The following is a 19,475-nucleotide window of genomic DNA, read 5'->3' on the forward strand; positions in this document are numbered from 1 at the left end:
ATCAAAGCTTACTGTGAATATTCAGCTGGTGTTTAAAAAGGTATCCTGTATTGCAGATTAAATGTAATTGCAGATTACTTTCAGAAATACTTATAGGTAAAGTTAATAATAATTTATAATTTATAAGAAAATTCCACAAAATAGTTCCAATAAAATATAAATATACTCCTATTTTATTGCAACTGAATTTTGAAATATACCTATAAAGCAACAAACTTCTTTCTATCTAATAAAGTCATATTTACTGCATAAATATTTATTTTTATAAGCAAACAGCCAATCATCACCCTATATAGGTCTAGTGCTGGCACAAAACAATATTCGTTTTTCGAACAATCGAAATCAACGGACAATTTTTCAGCGGGCATGGGTCAGAAACTCAGTCGACGTAGTCGTGAATATTTGAACGACCGCGGGGAAACACGGGCACTACGCAGTGTGAAGTTATTGCAACTCAATTTATTGTTTGTCTAGTAATAAAGGCAAGCATGTTTTTTATTTATTTTTGGTATTCGGTTCTTTTATTCAGTTATAGAATTTGGTTTCTTTTCAGTTATTCAATCTGTAGTGTATTTTGTTTTTGGAGAAGAAAATAGTACTTCTTAAAAACTTACTTAACACACAAGTGAAAATTTGTACGCTTTTCTTGGAACTCTCATCAACTTGACTTTTAAAACTATTTAGATAAAACGGTTAGGAAAAAGATATAGAGGATGAAATTCTAAATGATCGATTCGAATTTCAAATTCAAAATGCTAGTTAGAAATTAACACTACACTAATCCATAAACAATTTGTTGTGCATATTTTTTCTAATTACAGCATTTTTTAACAATCCCAATTATAATATATTTTTGATGATTGCTTCAGTCATAGTCCACTTTAATACTTTTTCTTGTCCACTTCTAACAGATTTCGTTAGATAAAACAAATCTTTATTGACAATGACAAGTCAGCTCTTTTTGGGTAAGCTCTATTGATTATCTTGATAAGTAATCTTTTTGCAGTAAATATAATATCTTTTAGATTTTTTTCTATTAATATCATTTTAGTAATGCCATTTATTACAATTGTTTGTGTCATTTGATCTTCATTTTGTATAAAATGTTTATTATGTAATATTTCACAATTACGAAATAAACGAGCCGACTTATTCTTTACATGCGGAATCGTATTGACAATTGGTAAAGAAAAAATCATTCATAATAGAAAGACACACACTGATTTCCCCATTTAATTTTTCTAATAATAAAACGCTAACGCACTTGTTCTCTCATTGTGGTTCATACAATGTACCGTGTAAATACAGCATTATACATTATTCTATGTGAGTGACAGAGACAATAACCGGCTGTAATGTAAACAGCTCACTGCATGGCCCAACTTTCCTCCGATAAGACATGACGTGTCCGTTATGAGTTTCTGATCACCTTCGGTTGGTAGCGCCGCCCACTGTTGTGCATGCTCGCAATTCGTGAGTCAACCTAACGGTGTTAATGTTTGTCTATGGTTTCGGGCGCAGATATTCTTTTGTTCTTTTTTAAAATTATGGATTGGAATTGATTTTAAATTTTAAAGATTTTCAAATTAGAATAATGAAAATAGAACTGAAATTAATAGTGAAAATAGAACCATTATTAGGTTTTAGTATAAGTCTAGTTATAATCGTCAATCATTTTTAATTAAACAAAAAGTATTAAAGAATTTGTATTAAGATTAAAGTAATCTCATTCTCATCAATTAATCAATAACATTTTAGTTAGAAGCGTTAGATACATACGGATCACCATTGAGCATAAATATTTCATCGTAACTTAATTGCAATTAAAAATGACTTAATGAATTGCAACGCCGATACTTCGCCACGCACTAGAAGACTAATCAATATAAGTAGGCGCTCATTCAGACGCTATAATTCCGTTAATAAAAATACATAGAACCTCCGAGGGGGTAGTGGGAGTCGGAAGCGCAATGGGCTTCGGAAAATTCACCCGGTGAATGGGAAAACGCGGTGATAGACAAACAGCAGGCTGACCCCGGCCTCCCCCACACCCCACCTAACGAACATTTTGAAATAATGCCCCCTACGGCTATGTTCCCCAGACCATAGACAATTTTCAAATTTTACCTGCGTACACTATTCCAAATTTAAATTTCAGAACTAATTCAATATCGAATTTAATTTAAAATAATTCCCACCGTGCCTAATATACATGTTTCCATTTTTAAATCCCGGGAGCGAATTCGAGAATTTAAAATATTCTAAATTCTATTAACTTCAAATTTAACGGTAGACATGTTCTCGTTGATGTTAGTTTTGTCAATAACATTTATAATTAGTTCAGCTGTATTTGGATCTACAGATCTATATTGACAAATAAGAATTATGTAAATGTTATAAACCTTTAACGTACTTTAACCAAGCTCGCACTGTCAAATGCAAGCGTATCTTACTGAAGTTAGCGCGAACGCACAGAGAGGTTATAAATCTCGTCGACACGAAATGGCTGACCAGCTCCATCCCCCTTTCACAGATCTATGTTGCCATAGCCCGCCTGCAAAAGTGTGCGCCATAAATTTTATACAAGCACCAGTGTGCGGTAAAACTGAACTAGGCTTTGAATGTGTGCGAAAATTCGTGTTTCGTAAGTGGAGTGGACATTGCCAGTTTTACTTTGTGTATGTGTCGTGCTGCGGAAGCACCGGGCCTACAGATAGGCGTGTTACAGACTAATCTAAATAAATTGATAGATACAAAGCTTGTATCGACGTGAGGTTAGTTAGCCGTGTGGTTTGCCTGTTTCTAATTTTGTATTCTATATGCGTTATTTGAATACTGAATTTTTTTTATCTCCGTTTCTGAAATAAATTTTGAATGAAAAATCATAGTATAGAGAAACACGTAGAAGAAGCATATTACAGAGTAGATTGTTTCAAACAATAACGGAAATATTAATAAATAAATATAAATATAAATAAATAAATATATTAGGACAAATCACACAGATTGAACTAGCCCCAAAGTAAGTTCGAGACTTGTGTTATGGGATACTAACTCAACGATACTATATTTTATAACAAATACATATATAGATAAACATCCAAGACCCGGGTCAATCAGAAAAAGATCATTTTCCATCATGACCCGACCGGGGTTCGAACCCGGGACCTCTCGATTCAGAGGCAAGCACTTTACCACTGCGCCACCGAGGTCGTCAAAATATAATGTTAACAAAAGTGTGTTTAGTTAGCCTGTTGTTGCAGAGTCACCCGAATTCTGCCCGCTGCTCATTTTTTGTGTCCCCTTTTGCGTTTTTTCTTAGTAACACTGTAAGGCCTTTCATGTAGCTTTCCATTCGGCCGGTTAAAAGCGCTGAAAGAAGTGTGAATCCGGCCGTGAGCATCGCCAGTCAGGTGTGGTTAACTCACATAGGACTATGGACTTCCCTCTGCATAGCTTAGTCTGCTGTTGTCACTAAAAATAAGTACCTAATCGTTTATTTTTAAAGCCTAAGCCTCCAAAATGTGGCCACGTTCATAAAAACCATATTTTCCAAGGAAAATTACCTATTACGCAAGACCTTAATTGAATAGCAGATCACGCACACGACGAAGGTAAATTAAGACCGTTACCGTGTCTACGCACTTATACATATTTACTCATAAACGCAGCTAAAGTGGAGAGACTGCACAAAAACGCATCTTCCCCCCACCCCCCCGGCCGGCGAATACATTCGACTAGCCCATTTGCAATATCACATTGTGTGAGTAACTGTCTATACGAGAATCGTTGGTGTGGGCGACTAGGGTTGCTTAACTAAAAAAATGCTAATAGCACGCATTTTGTGACAGTTATTTTTTTTTATTAAGTAAGCATTAAACCGTTACGGCAGGGATACTCTAGCTGAGTATATTTTTAAGATACTACATCAAATTTTTTTCACTGAAATCCGAATTTCATCGATAAAACATTAATTTCATAATAATAGTACTTCTTCTCAAAATATTCGGCAGTCGAAGGTTATTCATATTTGATATTAAAATTTCAAAAAAGAATACCACGATAACAAAGCTTATAACGCAACGTTTACAAAGAAAACAATGCAAAATATTTAGGGAGGCGAAAATTGCGGAAAAATGAACAATTTGGCTGAAAAAAAGGTGGTAACCCTACGCACGACACACACCAGCAAAAGTTTGCTTAGTCCATGCGTAGTTTTACCATGTACGAGTATGTACACGGTATTGGTTTTCTGTAGTATCGCTGGGCTTTAACAAATTTCAAATTCACAAAATCGTGATTGGTCGGTATTTTGTTTGAATAAGCCAACGCACTGCACAGCTTAAAATTTGCTAGCCGATAATTCGTTTAGGTGTAAAATGATGAGTTTTATTCAATTTGGTTTCAGATCCAGCGTGATTGCGATTTTCAGTGGATTGCTATTATGTTTGTTTTGCCTTGTGATGGATAGTTATCATTAGAAATATTATAGCGTCGTTTTGAAATTCTGTCATAAAAATTAAGTAAATCGGTAGAGCAGAACACCTCAGAGTGATGATATTGAAAAACGTCGATCACGCGTCATTTCGTAACGCATTATCGCAACAAATGAAGCAATTAAGTGTGCACGCGCCACTACCCAAACCATAGACAACCGGATGACAGACGCTCTAATAACCGTCTTAGATTCCAAATATCAATTTCTAGCTAATCGCTCGAGCGTATCCACGTCACTATCGTAAAACTTGAATTCGGAACCAGGAAGTGCGCTACAAAAACTCTTCCAATCAACTTGAGTTCGACATTTGAAATTCAAACTCATCTATCGTTCGAGCAGCATGACGATGATAATTCGAAACTTCGAAAATAGAACAATGCATGGCTTCCTTCAAGACGTCATTGTTTAATTAGAAAGGGCGTTCGGTGGAAACTGATCGTGCTTGTAACAACAGAAACTCTGTTCGTTAATTCAAAATAATGGTCCTTAATATTTACACAATAAGGAGTTTCATTTGTGTCAAGATAACCTTGTTTATAGTTCAAGACAACGCTGAAAATTGTCTAGTCACTTCACACATGGTGATGCAGTGACTAAATTACGGCATATGGTACCATGATAAGGCGCGTTTTAATTAGCAAACAATATATTTTTGTTAACCCCTTCTAAAGAAAGAACTAAAAACTGAAGATACCGTCATAAAATCGAAAAAGACATAGCCGTTGCCTAAAATATGAAGGTCACGAAATACTTCTAACTAATAGAACCTACATTTAATAATTCAAACTTTATTTCACATTTTGAAAAATTAACAACTGTGGACCCAAGACTATAAGGTATAGGTACTCTGTCAAACTTTATCCAAATAATAACTACAAAGACATCCTGTATTTAGAATACATATAATAAGCAATATTATAATTTATCAAATTGAAAAATTCAAAATTAATTGAGCATTCTATTTTCAAATAAAAACCGTTAAAGTAAGGCTGAGATTCACACATGCACGTACCACAATTTTGTACTGTCTTCTAAAAATATAAAAAATAAAAATTTTAAATCAATTGAGCATTCTATTTTCAAATGAAAACCGGTAAAGTAAGGCTGAGGTCAGACGTCCGTAGCCAGATGCGACGCCCGGTACGGTTCGCGACAGCTTGCGACCGTTGTAATTAGTGACTGAAGGTAATAGGAAAGACAAAAGACACGGCAGATCGCACAAATTGACGTTCGTTATTGAATTTTATATGTTGTATATTGTATTCTCTATGTTCCATTTTCAACTTACAAAACTCATATTTATTAGTTGTCATAAAATTATGGTATTTGTTTACAATATCATAAATTTATTACTAATGTCAAATGTATGAACTCTGAAGAATTTTCTAATGAAACTTTTATTTTTATGAAAATCTTTTACTATTTCCATATAATAATATCAATTACAATAACTAAATACTTGGATAATAATTAACCCCAAAATCGATTCGCAATATCAAAGACATTAATCTGCCTTCGTAGCATAGAAACACACAATCATATTATGCGAATTATGTTCACACGTGCCGTGCACCAAATTCCATCGAAATCAGTTTAGTATACTTTACATGACTGATTTCAAAACATAGGTTATAACTTCCGCATTTAAATTATTACTTAGTAACATAGATGTCTCGATTTCAACGAACCAAAGATTAATGAACCCATATGTATATTTACTTGTACAAAAACTCACACTTCCTACCCTTAGTAAACATTAACCCTCAAAGTGATGTCCCATGGCATCCCATGGGAATATACTTAAACAATGTAACTTGAAACAATAGACCATAGCCGCTTAAGACGCGCCGTGGGAGATTTAAAACAATAGTAACCACACAAAAGAAGAAATTAGTAAGAACTGAACGGGTTAAATGTCCAAGCGAAGGAAAAAAAACTCAGTTAAGCAAGTGTTAAGCAAAAACAATAGATTAAATATTCTAACATTGCATTTTTTGGCTCACCAATGAATAAAAATATAAATAAAATATTACAGAATCTGGCAGAGGTTTCCAGACTGGAATGATTCGGTTGCGAAGAAAAAAAATCGGTAAATTTGGTTTTTTACAACACAGAAAGTTCGAAAGTAGGTATTTTGAATGCTTGTTAACTAGTTGTCAAATCTTATATTACTAGCGGCCCGCCCCGGCTTCGCACGAGTGCAATGTCACGCACATATAAATCTTCCTTTTGAATCGCTCTATCTATTAATAAAACCCCGCATCAAAATCCGTTACGTAGTTTAAAGATCTAACATATGGACAGACATCGGGAAGAGACTTTGTTTTATATTATTTACGACGATTTATTTATTGACGAGCCATGGACTTATTTTAATGCTACGACCACACATACCTCTGACTAATTAACACTTTAAAATTGCGAAATTATCTTTTGTCTCAAATTAAAAAAAAAAGATTTCCCTCTTGTCTGTGGTAGTTTGAACCTCTCGGCTTGTACTCAGTGACATCCTAAGTTAGTTAAGTAGTTTTTTTTTTAATGTAACACCCATATTAATTGAATAGAACATGACATGTTTATCAAGAAGCTTTGAGACGGCATAGATTGTTATTTTTTTTGATATCATGAAATATCAGGATATTTGGTGGAAGATACGATTTTGAATTTTGGCAAATAATCTAATAAGAAATATGACGTAAACTATAAATTAAATAAGTTAAGTTAAATGAGACACTGTGAACGGTAATGAATTTTGAAACCAGCTTTATTCAAAGAAGTTAATAAGCTAACTTTTGTCCGCGACTTTGGATTTTATCATAATTCTTTGTTTTGTTCGCTACTTGAGGCATAGGAAATTAACGAGACAAATAAATAAAAAACAAAAGAAAAAGGATGTATCCATTAAGTCAAGTACTCAAGTTTTCCCTCTCCGTCCCCAACGTGCGACTTCCTAAGCCATAGTTCTCACAATCAAAAAAAGATTTGTCAGCGGAAGGCCGCCAGTGCGGTCGCGCGACAAACGATTATCGCCCTACGGCCCTATCGGTTACCACGATGACCCTTGAGGTTGCCCCGATCAGTTCGGATACACATGGAAAACAAGCATTTAAACGAACGAATTGAAAAAATACACGCATGCATTTCTTTCAATTAATAATTACTGGCCGCTAACATAACTTTGAAATATATACGAGAAGTAAAACGAATTTATTGCATATTAATACTGGCCACAGTTGCTAAGAGGAAAAATAAAATTAAATCCTTGTAAATTATAAACTGATAGGGAAAGATGACGACTAGAATGATAATCATCCATATGGTAATTTTTATTCAACTGTCGCGATTTGAGAAGAAAGGAAATTTGGCACAATCTTTTTGTCAGTTTTGTCGACAATATCTATCTAACCAAGTATTGTGCTTTTCGGTCTCCTACAAAACTTTTAAAAAAATCGTATAAAATAACCACAAGGCTGTGTATCCGAACATAAGTCGCAGGCGCAGGACAGGAAGGAAGTGTAAGGCGAACGCGTGAGAAGCGCGCGAACGCCGTGAGAACCGAGTCCGCACCTGGTTACATAGTTCAGCCCTGGACGCAGGTCAGTACTAAGTGACCGACCCAGGAAGCAAATCAAGTATTTGTTATAATATATTTTGACGAAGCGTTTTCTGAATTGTATACTATTTTGAAAAGACGAAGCTTGTTGCAGATTTTTATGTTTAATTGAATTTAAATAAATTATAATATAGAAAAATGATCTATAATGAAATTCAGTAAGAAGAATTGTAATAAATGTTTTGTTAAATAGTTCTCGAAATAATGTAGTTTTTTAAAGACTTGATCGAAACATATGTGTCAGAAAAGTCTAAGATCTGCGACTGTTAAATTTGATTTAGAAATGTCCTAAATTATGCTTATTATTTCACAAATTCAATTTCAATAAGTAACCATATCTGTCTACAAAAATAAAACAGTGATTCTAATAATCAACTACTTTTCTAAAATACTATTCTCCACAGTTAGCCCTTTTGAACGTTAAAAAAATTGATTAGAAAACCTCTAATATACGAGAATCCTTATTGACTTTTCCTTCCCGTGGGCCGTCAACCGCGCCATATACCACATGAGTCAGAGGTAAACGATATGACGGGCTCAAATGAAAGAGATCACCAATCGTTCCAACTCGAAGATCAGGGAGCGACGACCTTGCACGGAACAAGGCGTAGACTTTAGCGGAAGCGGACGGGACACGGAGAAAATATAGTGCATTAAAAAATCCAATATAATATAATATTTTTTCTCGTTATTTGAATTCGAATTTATATAAGTGTTAATGAAATAAGTAAAGGATATTTTTTTTCTAAAAATAAATCAAACTACATTTTTTGCGTTTTAAATCATACATTTGCTAGTATTTCTTGGAGATTGAAGATATTAAGCTTTCAAAGCTTTTGCCTAAACAAATACAGAATTATTAAGGTCAAGTTTGTTAAGCAGAGAAAAATAAAAAAAAACGCATGATGCATTGATGAAAGTTGGACCTACCTAATCTCAAGCGCTTGAATATTAACAGAAATGGCACTGGCAAAAAATAAAATAAAGAAATACATAACCTTAAAATCGCGTCTCCCGTGGCTTGTCCAGTTTGGAAAGTACAGGGGCCTGGGGACCGGCCGGAAGGAATCAGGGGCACAATCTCTGCGTCCGGCCCCGCTTCCGGGGACGCGCCCGCCCGTGACCTGCGCACGCGCACCTAATTACCCACCTTGTTTTCAAAACAGGAATGTAGATATGAAATGCCATTTACTTAATATGGCTTTAAAACAGCTTTCAGTAAAAGTAAGAAAATATTTTTCTTAAATAACTTTCGTTCAATAACTTTTATAAATTGTATAGTTTTAATATCATATTAACATCACGCCGTATCTACCATATTTAATTTTTATATAACTATTAGGTCCCACTGCTGGGCAAAAGCTTCCCCTTTATAATATAAGATATTTATATAAGACGTAACATTTTTTTACTGTAGAAAAATCAACGTTAAACCTCTCTAGTATTTAACTGCTCGCGTTAAAAATTCCAAGGAGCCGCTTTGTCATACAAAATGAATACTAAATAAAAAAAACATACCTCTCGCACCTCCCATTGTAAACAAAGCTTAACCTTCGGCGGCGACACCACAAATGAAGCAAAAATAATCTTCTTCACCTTTATAAAGCGATATTTATGCCGCCCCCTCTGAGATCTTATTCGGAATACGACGGGAGCAAGATTTAAAATTGGAACGGTTTTGAAATAGGAATTCTTTGACAGCTGTTGGTCATGGCTTTGACCTTTAAGTCTGAAAGGATTTTTTCATGTAAAAATTACTACTTTTTTTATATTAGGACAAATCACACAGATTGAGCTAGCTCTAAAGTAAATTCGAGGCATGTGTTATGGGATACTAATAATTACGATACTGGATATATACTTATACTATAATTTATAACAAATACATTTATACATAAACATCCAAGACCCGAAACAATAAGAAAAAAGACCATTTTCCATCATGACCCGACCGGCGATCGAAACTCTCGGTTCAGAAACAAGCACTTTACAACTGCGCCACCGAGGTCGTCAACAACAACTATTAACCATAATTAACCCACGGACTAATAAGTATAAAAAAAATATTAATAACTAGTTATCCCTTGATACAGGTTCGACCTCTAACTGAGATACCCACATTATATGTTACGAAGAAAAAAAAAATTATAACCACAAATATTAAAAATACATTCTAATTATAAAATTGTTTATTTCGTAATTAATGACACGGCACAAGGCGCGAACCACTCCGAAGCAGGCCTGCTTGTTAATTGCTTTCCTTACGTGATCGCCATTGACGGAACGCGGGTTTAATTATTCATTAGGTTTCACCCCTCATTTGACTTAAGGAACCCTAGTTAACGACTGTCGTATTAGAACTCATTTTAATTGCTGATTATAATGAGCAAATTGCAACCAACACAAAAATATGTGTCAATTCATTAATTTTTCAGAAACATTCATTTTACAGGACGATTTGTCTTCCTAGCTCATGCACCCTTTGTTTTATTTGAGTCTTAATTTAGCCCAATTGTAAAACTTTTATTTAAGTAACATGAATATTACAATTGTTATTGTTTTTTAGGGACATAATTGCATATTATTATTATTGTTTTTAGGAACATAATCTATTTGCAATTAATACATAAATATAAAACTAAACTTAATTTAATAACTAAAATTAAATGCACTAATAATGTGATAACTAATAACAATGACTAAAATAGCCAAACACATACTGAAAACAGGCTAAGTGTTATTCCTAGCAGGCTCGAAATACTCTAAGATTTCAATTTGCGCACTCTTCGATTACAGCAATAATTCCGTGCGTAGACTTTGACATTTATTTCATTTTATCAAATTATTTTATTTCCTTATACTTATTATTAAATAGACCACCAGTATCATAAAAATATTTTACTATTTTCAAAGCTATGCTTTGGGACTTCGCTCTCATGTAGGTATGTATTGAATTCCACATTCAAAATATATTTAAAAAAAAAAGAAATTTTTTTTGAAAAAAGAGTCAAACTTCAAACAATAACAATTTCAAGCAAGAAAAAAAATAATTACAAAAAACTTAAGCACGGAGACCGCATTTAAATTCCCGATGTTGTTCTTGAGGCGATGAAGGGTTGGGGTGGTCAAGTAGGGGTGGCGGTTGAAAATGTTGAATTACGGACAAATAAAAAAGATAGTTCGCATCTTTCTGCTACTTCACTTTGTATACTCCTTATAAAAAACATGAAGAAGTATATGTAGTTTCTTTTAAAATGATTGCTGATCGATTTGTATGAGAAAATCATTTTTAGCTTTTTTTTAATCTGTAGATATTGATGTTTGGAGGGCACATGTAACGTGTATTCCCTTTTTTCCTACTATTTTAAATAAGGTTGTATTAAAAATACTAACACTACGATTAATAATGGTGGTATACTCCTATGAGAAAATCTCATCACACATTATTCAGTACCCTTGCTCGAAATATTACGCCACTGGCGTTTTATTTGACATTTTATATCACCTGTTGAAAAACGTTGCAAGATCATTAGATGTCGGCTTTATTATGGCGCTCCGCTTCATATCGTGCGAAAATTTCGCCTCGTATCTAATGTCGTGCCTTCCCTCGCTTATACCATAGTGTGTTAATTCATTAATTTCAACCTTTCACTGTACTTTTGTATTTATTTTCGGGTCTGAGAAACATCATTAGTGTCTAGTGATGTGGTTTCTTTTAAAGAGAAACTTTGCTATACTTAGAGGGTTGAGATCGCGTCATGAAGTGTTGAGGGGTTGTTTTCGTGCTATATGTTTATTTTCGTTTTTATTTTCAATTAAACACAAATTCATATATTTTAGACCTACTGAAAATAATTGAATGAGAAATTCTGAACCAACAAAAAAAAATATTTTTGTCTCAGTGCTGTCAAGGCTCTTTATCCCTGAGTCACCTCGTACGACATCCACGCGAGGATGAGATTCATAGAGTAGTCCTGTTCTGTACTATTAATTAACATAATTAAAATATTTTTTCTTCTAAATTCAAACAACCATAGATCAAGTTCTATTTTTAAAACTAGTTGTATAAAGGCCAGTAAGAAAGTTGACGAGACAAAAGAGTGTTGGCAAGGTGCGTGAAAAGGGCAGACAATGTCATGTATCAAGTTCATAGCGAGCTAACCAACCGACCTCAAAGTACACTAAGCTACGATATAACCATGTACCCCTAGTACATTAAAAGTGGAAAACTGTGACTTCAGAACAAATTTATTTTATATCCTTACATATTATAAAAAGAAGTAGGTACTTATGTCGCGACTATCTGCATGAACTCTATAAACTCAAGAACTACCGGATCAATTTTTGTACGGTTTTCATCATAGATAGTTTGATTTCTTAGGTTTAGATTTATAATTTATTATAGTTTTACACGGGCGAAGCCGGGATGGGCCGCTAGTTTTAACCTTTCCTTAACCTATACAAAGCTAAAAGTATGAACATATATATAATACAAAGCGAATCACGTTTCGCCAGAGAGGAATTACTGGTGGAATTGAAGTTTTAAAATAGTGACAGGTTATTAGTATAAATGTATAGTATTTTTATTATGAAAATGCATTTCTTTTCTTAAAATTACGTCAAGAGCGAAGCTCTGAGTTACCATAATCTTATGTCATTTTGTGAATAAATTTGGCCCTTGTATTTTTACATAAAAATAACAAATACTTAACAGATAATTAATAAGATATAAAAGTAACTGTTATCCCGACTGTACTTGTAAACGACTCCTTCCTTTAGGTAAGATTCTGATACAATAGCCCTTAGGACAATGTCGTAATGCGACACTCTGGGAATTATCAGAGCGGTTACTTTCTCGCACTTAAAAAAAGGATTCAACTTAAACCACTAGATAAAAAGCCTTTAATAGTTACTTACTCAATGGCGCAGTGGCCTACAATCATGTAGTGACATTTGTTTTCATCATTTGCAAGGAAATAACATTCCAGTTTTCAGAATCAGGCTCTCAACTCATTAAAAAATATTCAAAACTACTCCCAAGCACGAATATATTAAACAACTAAAACACAGACTTCCCTCCTATAATGTAGGCAGTTTCAATATACATCCGTCTCTTTCACGCTTTATTTTTTCTTCCACTAAAGTCTGACTTGGGGGTCGTCTTACCCCTTTTGGGGGGTACTTCAGGCCCTTAGCTGTAAGTTTGTACAGTGTAGTGGATCGTAGGGGACTTCGGTGATGTATCTTGAGTACACGTTGTGGTAAAAATACTTTTAAGACATTTCCAGAATTGTCCAGTTTATATACTTATTTGTAAACTATGAAATATAATTAAACATTGAGACCTTGTCACCATGAAATATTATATTGTCAAAAGTTTGGATAATATAGAAGTAATATATAATTCTTTTTTTAACTCGGATGTTTTGTATAACGGTTTTTCTTTTCATTTATTCATAACCATAAAATATTTATTTGGTACGCAAATACATAACAAATGTACATTGTGTTTGAACAAAGCTAAAAAGAGCGAAAAAGAGAGAATTATAATAAACTCTGATAAAATATGTGAAAGATATGAGTGATATTTGTTGATAAATCTAAATTTTTGATTTTACGTTGAATTTTCAAAATGTAATAACCACGATAAAATATCTAATACGAGTAGCGATGCCTTAAGGAAATTTGCATTTACAATTAATAATTTCACATTCAGACTAAAAACAGGTAAAAGTGGAAACAAATACTTAACTGAACCACAAATATTATCGTTTTGTAAATTTCCTAAAAGTCTGAAAGATTCCCATTTAGCCGCGACATTTGCCTACTTATGCGTGTATGCAAGTTGAGGGCATTTTTTTTATTTGCGCCTTCCCTCGTCTCGTCTGGTCTTCGTTTTCACGGAAACTTCAAACAGTCACAATGATTAATGCTTAGTCGGGACAGAGACCGGCCCTTCGGACTTGACAATTAAAAATACTTTTAGAAAAAGTTCAGAATTTGCAGTCGCTGATTATTCTCATGGCAACCTCTGAATATACAGTAATTTATATATGTCTTAGAATTGATTGCTACACAAGGTAAAAACTCAATTGATTGTAAAAATAATATTGTATGCATTCTTTGTGGCTAAGTCAAAAGGAAAAATATACAATAAAACAGTCAACCTGTTTCACATTTCTTTGAAATATGCTAGTAGAAATTTGCGTACAGTAAATCACATTAAAAAAAAAACGAGTTTAAAATATGAACTGAGTATATTCAAAATCAAGGATAAAATCTACGAAACGTTCCAATAAAAAGCTGAAAATCAATCAATGTCTCATAAAAATCTCTCTGAAGCTACGAGCGTCCCATTAAAATCTCGGTGAAAATAAAAATGTAGGCCCACTACTGAACTCCGTAATACCCCACCTTGTAGTTAAGATTGACAGACGGAAGGGTTGAGAGGGGGTGGGGTGATAGGGGGTGAATTGAAAGAGCGGAAAAAATTATACGTGGCAACCGACGCATCTTAACTTCCGAGACTGCCTTGGGAGGTGCGTCGTGTCGAGACGGCAGAGTGGCGATAACTGGCCAGAATTAAAATTTTGTGTATTCTATGTAACAAATTAAGTGGTTTAATATCGTCAATCTATATTATGCACAATATAATAATATGGCCTATTGTTTTCGTAATTTTATTAAATTGACTAATCGATTATATATAACTCGAACATAATAATAATATTGGCTTCCTATGCTTACGTCATGTTTCCAATAATATGTGGAGCTAGTATGTAATATCTCGCTCAGAGAATTAGCATTGCTATACAACATGGCAATGCTGCCAGCCTTCTGGGCTCTTTACTTGAGGGAAGCGACGAATCGCCGGGGCTGGCATATAATTTATATAAATATATTATAATACATATTATATTATAAAATTAATTCGAACATGAACAATGTCAATTTGAAAATCGATAATACACAAATAAGTAAATTTTAATTCATTCAAAGAAACTGGCCATCAATGACAAAATAAAAAATTAAATAAACGAAAATAAAAGTCGACGACAACTCCTTGCACTTTCCTAAGTATGAATTATGCCGGTCGGTGTATTCGTTAAGGGGCGGATCCATTCATTCTTTTTGTCCGCAGTTAAGGAGGCCCAAGGGGGGGTGCCCCACCCCCTGAACTTGCGACTGGAGAATATTTTTTTCTAGACTACTCGACGACGTTGGAAATCGACACACTTGGTGGTAGTTTGTTCCGCTCGCTACAGCAATGATAGTTCGAGTGACTTTCCGCGTTTCAAACGATGAAAAGTAACTTTTTTTTTTTCAAGAGTTTTTTTCTCTCCCTTTTTTCTACTTATTTTTAGTACATATAGGTAGTAGACGGATTTCATAGAGTATTTTGTTGTAATTAAATTACATTTAACTTGGTACCTACTTATATCTAATAGAGTAACTTTCCAATATGATTCTGAATTTCTGATACTGACATCCCTAATTACGAAGGATTCATACTGATAATATTGAAATTGTGAAGATTCGGCTCTGATTCTATGGCAGGCCTGACTGACGTCAAATCTCTTTGGGTATACTAATGTCGCCTATCAACTGTCAAGGCCTTAAATCCCTTAGTAACTTCGTATGACATCCGCGATAGGTTTTAGAATAATTTTATTCTAAGGTGAACACACCTAAAATACACTATATCTAGTGTCATATTTTTATATATTATTATATTTTATTAATAGGTATAATCCAACTATAATTTCAGTTTTGTACAAAAATATAAAGTATATCGATATCGATATTGACCAGTATGTCCCATCCCTAGTCCTTAAGGAGCTTGTAAGACGGTAATGAACTGGATTCTCTTTGAATACGCCTCGCGCCTCGCCTCGCCTCGGCCTCGCCTCTTCATTACCACTTTCTTGAGATGCGCATCTTTAGTGCGGTTATCAACGTCGAATGCAATTTGCGTTTCGAAGTAAATGTAAAAGAGGAGACCATTTGAATGAGATTGTTATGAGACACATATTTCCGTAAGTACTTATTTAATCGTGGCGAAATCTCTCAATAAATTATCCTTGATATTATATTATAAAACATACTCAACTCCTATAACTCATCCATATAAAACCCTTCCTCTGTTCGCGATAAACTAAAAAAACGACTGCACGGACCTTTAAGTGGTTTTCACCAATAGATAGTGTGAATCCTAAGGAAGGTTTCACAACCCTGAACGCAATCAGGAACATGCAGAGATCAAAGAGAGAGAAAGAGAACCACAACGCCACCGAGCTCCTGAGACAGAAGACAATATATTACACCAAAAACTATGTAAGTACAAGGTGCTTTAAGTACAGTTGGCAACAAACTAATCAAACAAAGAAGTATTAAACGCATTCCGGCAAAATTCCGCCCTATCAACCATCAAAACTTGTCTGGAGCTGATAACATCCTACACTACAAGTCTTGTACAGTCTACAGCATGGCAAACTCGTAAAATTCCATGTAAATTCGTTGCTATTGTCACAGAATAGAGTTGGTTGGTATAATCCCAAGTATTATTATAAATACGAAAGTAAGTTTGTTTGTTCACGCATTGTCTACTGGACCGATTATTATGAAATTTGGTACACGATAGAAAATAATGTGGAATAACACATAGGGTACTTTTTATCCCGAAATTACCACGGGAGCGAGGCTCTGGGCGCAGCTAGTATAAAATAATGCTGCCGGTTTGAAACTAAAATGTGTATATATTTTTTTATTTGCGTTCCTTTCAGTTTGATCCGTTTAATTTTTTAGTTCAGCTGTAAGTATTTTATTTTTTCTATTTATATGTGTATTAAATATGTATGTGCACATACATATTTCATAGACATATAAATAAAATTAAGTCATGACTTAATTCTATTTATAACATCTTAGTCATATGCGCTTTGTCAGTGTGTCTTGACAGTATACATATACGTTTGCAGATTAATCAGTTAGCAATGAATGTTTATTTCAAACTAGCTTTTACCCACGGCTTTGCCCGCGTTTATTACTCTTAAATTATATTATCTCGGATTCTAAGCAACGTATCGCGATGAAACCTATACCAGATTTTAAATTAGACCATCTACTATACGACTGTGAAAGACAAAATCTGGCAAAAACTGGATATAAAAATAATAAATAATAATAATAAGTCTAACAGGAAGAAACATTGCTAAACAAACAAAGTTATACTTGAAGTCAAAGAATTATTCAGAAATTGGAACTTAAAGATAGAACTAGTACATACAACAATCGAAACGGCATTAGTCGAGAAACAACCATTCCTTATGGCCTATCAGACTGGAGCTTATCTTCCAAGTTATACTTAACCCTTAAGATTAAGTCAAGATTGTTACTGACTTTGCTAAGTTTGCGTATTGGGTTATTAAGACACGACCTCCTCAAGAATTTGATAGTCAACTTGTGAAGGCTTACATTATACTCCTGATCCTAATTTATATTTTTAATGCGACAGTAAGTTTGTTTGTTTGTTACCTCTTCACGCTCTATCTACTCAACCAATTTTCTTGAAATTTTGCATACATGTAATTTGTGTTGTGTGTGTGTGTGTGTGTGTTACAACCTTTCATCCAGGAAAATTAAAGCTAATGATTGAAAGCTAGTGAGTCTATAATTTATGCCATGACTTTGTTTGTCTGAAATAATTTAGTGACACAAGACACAGAAAAGACACGAGCAATGGCGGACTTCTCCCATGGAGGGATCTATTCTAGTCAACCGGCAGTAAAATATAGTTACAAATACAAAGGGCAGAAGAAGCAACACAACAAAAGAAAGGAAGTTAAAACAAGTGTTGTCAATTTGGATTGCTCCGTCATAAACATCATTAGATTTTTTTTAACCCCAAAAAGAGGGATGTTATAAGTATCTGTCTGTCTGTCTGTGTACGTGGCACCGTACCTCAACAACAGATGAACTGATTTGGATGCGATTTTTTTATTTGATAGCATATTTTTATGCGGTGGTTCTTAGACATGTTTGATCAAAATCGGTACAGCCGTTCAAAAGTTATAGCGAAATGAATATTGAAAGTATTTTTTTTTAATTTGTCTAACAAATAAACTTGTTTCAATATAGCTACGTTTTGATTACGCAATGATTTGATAACAAAGACAAATACTATATATAATCTATGGGTTGAGTCACGCGACCCAGATGCCGTGGTGTCACACTAAGACGTCGTAGGATATGGCAAAGGTTAAATCCATATGGTCACATCCTCGCGCGCTTCCTGCTTAAATGGCCGTGCTAATTGCTCGCGAGTGTACACTGTACTGCATGCATACACACCACAGAGTAGTGATAACAGTATGTCAACATATGGCCAAAATATCGAAGCTGTGTTATGGCGATCCGCTTCAAAGATTTGAAATATCTTCACGTAAATCTTTTTCTTTTTGTGAAATTTTGACGTGAAAATTGCAATGAATATGATTAAGCATGCGTGTTGTGAGCATTTATTTATTTATTTATATATAGATTTTTTCAAAGTGAAAATTGACCATTAGTGTGTTTAAATAATCAAAGATACATTTTGAAATTCCGGTATAAATAAATTCATCAACAGCAATTCTAATTGTCTTCTTTTTTTCAAATTTACCATTACATTATACAAAAAGGGCAGGCCTTTGCCCAGCGATGGGACACAATACACTTTACAAATCCAAATTAAACATTTATACAAATTAGAATTTTATATAAAAAATATGTTTTTTTTTTATATGTATCAACTAAATAAAATGGCAGTCCTGCTGTGCTATGTATGTTCCAAAGGTTCCCAACTCGGCTGTACCTTGGCCTCGTTGAATGATTTGAGAAATTAATAAGGATGTGTCTCACTGTAAAGTTTTCTATACTGTGTACGTTGAAAATACACGCGAAACGAAACCGCGTGAATTGAGCGCGCCATTTAATTGGTAAAAAGGAAATATCCTCAATGACTCACTCCAACAAGATTATCTCGTGTCATCACAACACGACTTAAGTGATGACCTTCACTGTCATCTTCCTCTTTCGTTCGCGGCTGCGACACTTTGTCCTTACATATTACAATACAAAGTCCACTGCCCGTCTGTCTGTCTGTTAGCGATAAAGTCAAACATTTTCATGCGATTTTCACCAATACTGTGTGATTCCTGAGGAAGGTTTAGGTGTATGTTTTTACACGAGCGAAGCCGGGACGGGCCGCTAGTAAACTATAAAATGATGAAGATTCAACTGCTTGACGTCAAATTTGGAGAATGCTGTTGTATCGGTTATCAGGGCTATTTATCAAGTCACCTAGTACGAGATCCACGTATATGG

The 19,475-nt window shown here is 34.2% G+C and overlaps 1 protein-coding gene and 1 long non-coding RNA gene across 4 annotated transcripts in view; one reads left to right on the forward strand and one right to left on the reverse strand.

Moving 5' to 3' along the window:
* LOC128676907 (uncharacterized) overlaps positions 1-9,673 on the reverse strand; it is a 51,556-nt gene extending 41,883 nt beyond the window's left edge. The window contains exons 1-2 of the long non-coding RNA XR_008405474.2: positions 9,630-9,673; positions 9,110-9,235 (exon numbers count right to left, since the gene is read on the reverse strand). This is a non-coding gene — a long non-coding RNA (uncharacterized LOC128676907). The remainder of the gene's footprint in view (positions 1-9,109; positions 9,236-9,629) is intronic.
* LOC128676905 (homeobox protein prospero-like) overlaps positions 1-19,475 on the forward strand; it is a 93,317-nt gene that overhangs the window by 32,981 nt on the left and 40,861 nt on the right. The window lies entirely within an intron of this gene.

This window comes from Plodia interpunctella, chromosome 17, assembly GCF_027563975.2.
Source record: "Plodia interpunctella isolate USDA-ARS_2022_Savannah chromosome 17, ilPloInte3.2, whole genome shotgun sequence".
Lineage (NCBI taxonomy): Eukaryota > Metazoa > Arthropoda > Insecta > Lepidoptera > Pyralidae > Plodia > Plodia interpunctella.